This window comes from Haliotis rufescens, unplaced genomic scaffold, assembly GCF_023055435.1.
Source record: "Haliotis rufescens isolate VD_foot unplaced genomic scaffold, xgHalRufe1.0.p SCAF_14, whole genome shotgun sequence".
NCBI lineage: Eukaryota > Metazoa > Mollusca > Gastropoda > Lepetellida > Haliotidae > Haliotis > Haliotis rufescens.
In genome coordinates, this window is record NW_025963824.1 from 5,359,792 (window position 1) to 5,368,850 (window position 9,059).

At 36.0% G+C, this 9,059-nt stretch overlaps 1 long non-coding RNA gene across 1 annotated transcript; it reads left to right on the forward strand.

The window, feature by feature from the left end:
- The first annotated feature begins 485 nt into the window (after window positions 1-485).
- On the forward strand, window positions 486-8,191 carry LOC124111856. The gene is made up of 4 exons (XR_006857544.2): window positions 486-570; window positions 906-1,058; window positions 1,523-1,753; window positions 7,397-8,191. It is a non-coding gene; the product is annotated as an uncharacterized LOC124111856 (long non-coding RNA).
- The last annotated feature ends 868 nt before the right edge of the window (window positions 8,192-9,059 follow it).

Below are 9,059 nucleotides of genomic sequence, written 5' to 3' on the forward strand. Positions count from 1 at the left end.
ACATGTGCCGTCAAAGGAAGGCAGTCTGCTCCGGTATAAAGGCTAAAATACTTGTCTTTTATCAAGACCTGCTGGATGTGGAGGCTGCCATGGAATGTGACGCTCCTTATGACGGTAAACACATATTGTATACTGTATAAATAACCATTATAATCAGAGTTAATTTCCGCTTGGAAAACTTTTGGCCCTGTCCTTGGGGTCTCCAATGTAAGCGTGTGGTGACCTTTTGATGTGGGGTACTTTTGGACATGTTGCCCTCTTACTTTTTGTTTTCATCTGTACTTTACTTTCCTTTTACATTCAGAAACAATGTTGTATTTTGAATGTGGCAATCATTTATTTTCATGTAGTTGCAGCTGGATGATATTATATATATGTTCATTTTAATTATTCTTTTCCTATGCTATTTAGTGATTTTACATCCCTTAATGATGACATGCGTGCAGGGTTTCCTCCCTTGTCATTGTGTTCGAATTGTGTCCCTTTCGGTTCACCACAGTTCCGGACGACATCTCTGACGACGAGTGCTCTATCGCAGTTGGCGAGTGACATGATCGGCCATCTTTTCCGGTAGGTTAGTGTGTGTTGAGAGGGATATTAATGCCGTTCTGGTGTAAATTGTGAGTTGCATCGTAGCGTAATAGCAATGTGACAGGTCAGAGTTGTTGTACAACGCGTGAATGTCTGTTTCTAAATGTTTATCAACGCATGTACCGAGGCACGTGTTCATGTGTTGCATAGTGGAGAATGTAGTACCGTACTGATCAAAAGTGACTTACCATCTTGCGACGTTTTGTTCAGACGCCGCAAGGTGGATTTTTCACCTTTTTATAGGGGATAGTGGGTGCGTGTATTCACTCAATTGGGGGTGTTTCACTCAGGTGGGTCCATTTCCTTCATTTCAGGGGTTTCCCCAACCTGAATAAGGCAGTGTGGCAAAGGGATATCCCAGCGGACCTGATATTCCTGCAGCAGAAATGTTTCACAACGTCGTCAAAATTGGCCAAATATTGCGATTGCAGCTGAGGTCATGCTGGCAGCTTAAGTGACATATTCAGGTAAGAAATATGTGACAGTTACAATGATCACGTATTAAAGTCATTTACGGCCTGTAAGCAACTTACTTGTGACACATTAGTGAGTGAGTGAGAATGGTTTTACGCCGCTTTTAGCAATATTCCAGCAATATCAAGCCGGGAGACACACCAGAAATGGGCTTCACACATTGTACCCATGTCGAGAATCGAACCCGGGTCTTCGGCGTGACGAGCCAACGCTTTAACCACTAGGCTACCCGACCGCCCCTGTGACACATTAACTTTTATATTCTACATGTAAGTAAATGTGTGATTTTATTTTTACAGGACAAGTAGCCTGTCTATCATATGTTAGTATTTTGCTCATGTACATATGATATGTTTTACTTTAACTGGATACTCTGTAAGCTAATGTGACTCACTGTCTTATTGCATATACTCACTTTACTCTGAGAATGATTAATAGCCTCAACTTATTTTTCCAGATGTGAAGAATCAAGAACAAATTTAATGACAGGGGAGTTTTGCATCAGTGATCGTCGTGAAGTGGAAGATAAGACAATTTAAGGATATGAACATTTTCATTTTCACTTGAACTAGTTGAACAATAACCATGATGACAACTTTATCATTTGGGAATTTTTGGTGGTGGGCTGGCCTAGTGGTTGTAGCGTTCACTCTTCATACTGAAGACCCTGGTTTGATTCCTGTCACAGGTATTTTTGTTCATTATTTACAGACTAACGCCTTATAGATGCGATATTGCTGAGTGCGGCGTTAGTCATCAAACAAAGCTAACAGCAGCATACTTACTCATGCGGGGATTCCAGGTTGAAATTGGTCCCCATCAGTAGGAGATTTTAGAGGTTAAAAAATCCGGTTGTGAATCCGGTCGTGACTAAATCCGGTCATCATCCTCCGGTCGTTATAAAACTTCGTTACAATCAACCGTTTCTATAATCATTACAAAGTACTTAAATTAGTAATTGTCACTTAATCCCCAGGTGACAGTGCGGCTGGGGGCCATGTTAGTAAAATATTGTTTTGGTTAATATAGAAATAATAAAAAAGATTAAAGAATATTTTGAAACCAAAGTCAGATAATAATGCCAACCACATAAGGCAGCTTACTGTGGCAGCTGCTAATACAACCAAAACAAGTTCATAGAGTAAAGGAGATAACTCAATAGTATAAGCATATATGGTATTCTTGACTTTACAATTAAAATGGGACCTATATTTTACAAATAAGCAAAGAACAATTAATGTCTGAATATCTTTAAAGTATTTCACAACAAACTACTTATTGAGATCTAGAATTTGTATTAACTACAGGTCACAAGACACTTAACCTCAAGATAATTCTAAATACGCAGTTATTTTTTAAACCATGACAAAGTTGCTAAGGCGTTTGACAGTTTGCCAGGGTGTATAACATCACAAAACATCATTTATAATCAACGAAAATATTAATTGCTATCAAAGTTTTTCTATATCCAAGTTACAGTACAATTTGTTTGAATTGCTACATACAAGTTTCTCTTTTGAAATTTACACCATCATCATAGTTCCAAAGTAAATCCTTACCAATAATTATTAGTAGTTTTGATAAATGAATGATTATGTTTTTAACACTATAATATAATCATTTCAAAAAAATATATATAACATACATTATATTAAAGTAGTACTCTTATATTTCAAGGAAAATGCCTAAAGTCCAATCAGAAAGTAAATCCCAAAGCGAGCGTATTTCTTTCAAAGATTTTTATAAACAATCAAGGGAGAAATTATAGAATTTATATAATCGCGTTAAAGCTAGTGATCTTCCAAAAGAAGTAGCCTTGTGCGTTCTAAGAAGAGAACGAGTTATAGTTGATAGTGGAGATGAACTGTACAAGTTTACCGTCAATACAGCTTTCTAGGAGGATGGAAAAACAGACACAACAATGTCTTTGTACATCCCCGATCGCTACAAGGCGGCAGCCAAATGTACCCATATTGTATACTTAGGCCAAGTGCAGACTAAGAAAAATGATACGGCGAACAACATTCTCTTCTTTGAAGTAGAGCTGTCTGACAAGAAAGAAGAAGATGACGACCTCGACAGCCAGAACCTCGAAGAGGACAACGACGGCGAGCCGCCGCCAACATGGATCAAACCATTAAGAAAACTAAAGAAGAAGAAAGAAGAAAAGGCAGGACCCTCCACCAGTGATGAAAAAGTCATTGAGATTACAGATGATGATGATGAAGAAGATGTCGACCAGCGATATTGTACGAACAAAGGAGAATGTGCAGGTTAGGAATACTGTGAGACATGCGGTGAAAAAGGTGGACATCAATTTCACCATCTGATAGGAGAATCGGAATTTATGTATTGTGTAGGTTGTGGTTACCTACTTCCCTCTATGTGAAGATATGAACAAACAGTAAGTAAGTAAGTAAGTATGCTCGAGTGCGAAATAGCCAGAGGCTGAAGCGCTCGTAAAATTTCCAAATATCTCTCTCCTGCAAGAAAAATACTGGAACTGTCGCCATCAACTCTGTGATTTATATTCTCAACTTTATGTTCTAAGGTAATCTTATGTGTATGTGTTCAGTTTCGAGTTTAACCATGTCCTGTCTATTTTCAGTATCCAGTTAATTGTAATATGTAAAGGATATCAACTATAGCCAGTCATCTTCCCGCCATTGTCAACTGTACCATGCAAATTCTCCCAACAATCAATTATCATCTCTATGTTGATTAAATGTAAAAATCATATAATATCTTATGTACATTGGATGTGTAGGGAACATTGTTGACCATCTGAGTTATGATTGGAACATAAAACGCCGGTATAATAATAATTATAATAAATTATACGAAGTTATCCTATAATAATTAGATCCACATCAAGTGCATTTATGAGTTATCATGGTATAATATTTATACATCATTTTATATAATTATAGTTTAGCAAGTAATATTTATCATCAGGTAAAATGTATATATAAAATATCAGTAGTTTCAGTTATAGCTTTTTAGATAGATGCTAGTCTAGGTAATGGTAGCGCATCTAGACATACTATTCAATAAGACAAGCGTTACGTCTACATAGTTTAATATATTTGAAGCTTTTAGATAAATGCTAGCCTAAGGTATCAAGATCCCATCTCCCAGACAGAAGATATGTCTACATAGTCTTATAGATTACCTATTACTATTTTATTTATGTAAATCTGTCATCACCTATATTAGAATAACATTCAGCTATTTAGACTCATTAAGGATAAGCAACCTCGTCGACAGTGACACCATAATCTCTTTTCCAAAGCATCTAGTATATATGTCAACCAGATTAGTGCCAGTCCAACAGGATTAACAGGATTAAGTATTCCCCTCTATCTAGCCATCCATTTAGCATAGGGCACACCCAATCGTGTATTAACCAATCTTATTCCATTTTATTGTTCAAATTTTTGTTAAATACATACTGTAGCCAGGTTTAAGCAGAGAAGGGGTTTGACTCTCTCACCAAGCAGACCTCTCTCCCACAGCTCAGAGTGTTGTACCGACTCTCTGTGGCACCCTCCAATTACAATAGGGCTCTTGCCTTGTAGGCAGGGAGCCCTAATAATTTATTACCGTGGCTCTCGGTCCAATATGCAATCCACTGGCTCATCCTCAAGCTGACACGATGGGAGGTCAATGAACATCCGTTGTGTTTTGTGTATTCGCGCCAATGCAGATGTGAGCTTTCTCACGCACCACTAACAAAGAATACGATATTGATATAGATATCCGCCCTTAGTTCTTGAGCCTAGAGCCTTGTGATTTTTTAGAACTTCAGGACCTAAGGTATTTTGGTGCAAATTTTCAACAGTTTCTGGCTACTGGTTCAGGAGTTAAATCTGTAATAATGTTCTCTGGTTAACTGTTTAAAGAGTTATGAATATTATTTATCCCGAACTACCTTAAAAACTATGTACCATTCTTATAATTTACCAATTTTTGATTATTGTTGTCATATTTGGGACAACTGTACTAATGAACAAGCTAAGCAAATTACACATAGATGCTCTTAGAACCAAATGAAGCGCTGTCCAGGTACGAGTCATCAGAAGATATAAAATGAAGCACATTGTAGATCATTAAAAGACAGAAGGCACAATTTATAACTGGTGATGTTTTGCAAAGTGAATAACCATTTATCCCCGGAATGTCTTTGTAGGCTCATTCTTAATACAGTTTCGGAAAACTCAAATTATGACATAAGGGATAAAACTAATCTTCAAACAGTGAAGTGTAGATCAAAAGCTTATGCAGATTCATTGATACCAGCTACAACATAATTTTGGTATATGTTACAAGGAAACCTAACGAGGGCAGACATCGCTACACTATTTAAGAATTTGCTTCACGTATAGGGAGATAATGGTATTCACTTAATTTAAGTTATGGAAGGAGATTATGCCAAATCATTCAAAGTATAATAGACATATCATTGATGCAAAATCCTGTTCCTGTGGATATCATTCCGAAGATGTTTTACACTTCATTTAAATTATTGTTTAAAATAAACTGCAAATAGATATATTACATATAATGTACTTGTTACATCTAACCTTCATTTATATAATGATTGTAATATGTCGTATGTGTATTCAAGCGGTATTAACATATATTGTGAAAATTTATATGTTTAAACCACACGCTGAGCGGTCGATAAACATGCATTCTTTGTCTGTTTAACCCTATTGGCAGTGTGTATTCTGAATTGTTAATTACTGTTACATTTTGGTCTAGTTTTAAGTAGACAACAATGCTAAAGCGTTACGCTGTAACGAATGTTACACGTGATGTCAACGTGATACAACAAAAGTGTGGACTGTGGACATTCTAAAACAGGGCATTTTGTCCTGTTAGCTTACAAGTTACTTATTTTGTATAATGGTAATCTAGCCAATGTTATCTATGTGACATGTGACTTGTCCATCTTCTCTAAGGAAAACAGTCCATTTTGGAGCAGGTTGGCAACTCGTCAAGTTAGCAGCTGGGACCTCCATAGCAACAGTATCAACATCTGTAGCCGAGTATTCTGCCTTCCTATCCTTTATTTTACCTTTCATCAATGCCGGCTGAAGGAATAAGTGTTTTAGTGCCCTTATCACAATCTACAGAGAGCTTGAATACCGCGTGTTGCTATACGCTACCGTGGCCCACGCTCCAATATACCTTCGACTCACCCATCCTTAGTCAAGCTAACACTCTGTGCGGTCAATAAACATGCATTCAGAAATTCTTTTTTGTTTAACATGTTGGTCTCTATTTCAGAATAGACAAACAATTACTTGTCGCAAGTGAATAAATAGAGTATAAGGTATTTTCTAAGATGACATTTTGTTTGTGAATTAAAGTTAGGAGTCAACCCAATGGAAGTACGAGCATATGTAGTTCAGATTGAAATCTATCATGTTGGTAGTCTAGATCAGGTACTGATAGTACCATCTTTTAAGTGTAAAGAGTCATTTGATACGTGGCCGTAAGATGTACATACATAATGCCTTTAACAGAGCGAAAAATGTAACAAATGTTATATTTGGGATTACACTTTCTAATTGTACCAATGTTTATTATCAATGGGTAAGTAAAGTGCCTGATCTAGACTACCAATTGTCCGTTTTTCATTCAAGTTCTATTCAGAGTAGTATAAAGCCAATTTCACTCAATCATTGAGTAACAGACGTACAGAAAATATGAACACAGCGTAATTGTAATGATTTTATTTATATGTACATATATACAGTTCACTCACTCACTCACTCACTCTCTTTATGCGGCTCCACGTTCTGTCTTGAGGCACTCTGGAGATCTAGCGATATATACACATATATACAGTTCACTCACTCACTCACTCACTCACTCTGGTTATGCGGCCCCACGTTCTGTCTTCAAAGCATTCTGGAGATCTAGCGATATATATACATTTATACAGTTCACTCACTCACTCACTCACTCACTCACTCACTCACTTCCATTTCAACTGGCGACCTGAAAAAATAATATGATTCATCATTCATCATGTTGTCATAAGTTGTATAGAACATCTCCTTTTCTTTCATAATTTCATAGGTCATAGCAAGTAGAAAGATAATATCAGTTTGTTTGGACATAATGTTTGTGTGTAATATTGGTTGGACTATATTGATTAAACCAGTACACTTTTATAAATATATATTATATTGCACTTGTTTTATTCCAATTTAGATTTTTAATTCATCCTGCTCACTGGCATCATATTTCAATTAATATTCTCTTTATTTATTGTATATTATACTTACATTGACATCACAATGTCGCCTTTAACTTTTAGAATGTACATTCCGCCTGGAATCTCCTTCTCTGGGAACAGTGTCTCTATCAACGCACGGCTGCATTGAAATGGCTTGTCCTCGACCATGACCATTGGGGTTTCCCTGTAATGAGATGATCACATTTCAATCAATCTTTAAACATCTGCTCAGATTGATTCTTACAGGAATAGTATTTGTGTTACATAGACTGGCGAAGATTTTTATCGTTTTCTAAATATCTTTCGATTCATATATAATTGTGACAGGTGAATTCACCATTCAATGGCGATAATGATGTTTAATTGTATTAAGTTTAGTTATGAGACATTGCTGCTATTGTTTGGATTAAATATGCAGCAAGTAATGAAATGTGGTTATTTGGGAGTAACCTCGCAGACTGTATGCATATGTTATTTGATCGCACATTTTCTATACTTACTCATCAAACCCAATAGCGTCAATGTATCCAGTGACCGTTTCAGTCGGTTGTGGAACAGCCTACAAAGAACATGGTGTATATTTTCAAATGATGTTTTTAATTTCCTTATATACGTTATATCTGAATAATAGTATCGAGTTTTATTATCATTGTTAGGATAAAATAGATTTACATGGTTTTTTACAATGTGTCATGAGTGGTTGAGTCTTAAAGGTCTCAAATGCCGGATATTAATTAACTCACAACGATCTTGGTATCCAGTGTAGAATTCAGGTCCCTCTTCCCCTTGTACTCTCTAAGGGTGCAACATTCCACTGATAGGACGTCATTGATTTTCACTTCTGTTTTAGACAAGTCCCCCCATAACTTCACTTGGATAGTTGTGTCCTCTTGGGTAAGTGTTACGGTCTTTAGCGACACGCTGCTGTGTTCTGATACCTGTCAAGAGAAGGTAGATTAGCTTATATGTTATAAAAATGGATGGAAACATGTAATACTTGTAGAGTTAATTTTCAATTTTAACTTGTGTGGAGGCTTGTGGCTCATATTTGTTTCTAAGGCTTGAAGTCATATTAAGTTAAATAAGGGAAATATACATATTCATTATTTTTAAAGCATACAAACCTCTTCCACTCTTCCTTGAACGGACACTCTCGAACCGATCGATAGTGTCGGGAGTTGATCCAGTTTCATCAGAGTTGGGTTACAGTATTCCCTAAGCATTTCTTCATCATAGTCAAACGGTGGACATGTTAGAATCTGCAATTATATAAATATTATATAATATTATATCAATTATACAAGGGAAGGACCAGATTGTCTGTAATGAGTAGATTTATCTATTATATCATCCATAGTAAACATATAAAGATCTAAGTTGTTTTAATACAGACAATGTTGTGCTCTGTCAAAGGATGGTATGATTTTGAGAAATGTCTTATATGAGAAAATGTGTTCTCTTTTCACCTTAAAGCAATAACTTTACTCTGATTGTTTTTATCAGAGGAAAATATGTGTGTTTTCCCTATAGTTTCTGAGAAAGTTGATTCAGGGTTTATGTTTGTATGTAAACATCTTAACCTATACATATCAATATACATTTGAGCATGTTTAGTAACAGGTATAATATAACATTTAGTTATCGTGATTCTATTGTGAAAGTTGTTTTTGTGTTGTATGCTTGTTATAGTGATATTATTATGCATTTCCACAGTTGAAGTATGTGTTTGAAGGAAATTTTCTTC